The sequence below is a fragment of the Octopus bimaculoides genome, chromosome 1 (genome assembly GCF_001194135.2).
Source record: "Octopus bimaculoides isolate UCB-OBI-ISO-001 chromosome 1, ASM119413v2, whole genome shotgun sequence".
Lineage (NCBI taxonomy): Eukaryota > Metazoa > Mollusca > Cephalopoda > Octopoda > Octopodidae > Octopus > Octopus bimaculoides.
The window spans coordinates 77,288,063-77,288,724 of record NC_068981.1 but is presented as its reverse complement, the minus strand read 5'-3'; positions in this window follow the sequence as shown (position 1 = coordinate 77,288,724).

Sequence of the window (662 nt, the reverse complement as noted above, 5' to 3'; positions counted from 1 at the left end):
TCTCTCTCTCTCTCTCTCTCTCTCTCTATCTCTCTCTCTCCCTCTCTCCCAGCAGCCCTTTTTCCCCTCTTTCACTACTTACTCTCACACAGCTAAAGTGTTCTACACGTGAAATACAGATACGAAACATCCCTGCTAACAACCGTGTACATACATTCATGTAGACATATACATTGTTTAATTGCAGTCTTTGAATGATGTAGAAAATTTCACAAGTTTCAGTTTAACTCGATGCGCTGACGGATGTGTTTTCTGTTTCATATACAACGTCAGTTTTTATTCATTTTTGTCTATGTCTGTATTTAGCCTTCGATGAATGAATGAATGAATCAATCAATTAATCATTCAATCTATCTATTTATCAAGCTATATGTCTGTCTGTGTCTGTCAACCCATGTGCCTGATTGTTTTTTTACGTGTTTCAGTCACTGGATTGCGGCCATATTGGGGCAACGCTTTGAAGGGTTTTAATCAGACGAATCGATAGCAGGATCACTTTTGCCGAAAACCTAATTTAAGTGGCCGTAAAGAAAATCGGTTGTGAAGTGGTGGTGAGGGACTAACAACCACAAGCATATTCATACATTATATATAAATAAACGCATACTCACACACACACACACACACACACACACACACACACACACACACACACACACACA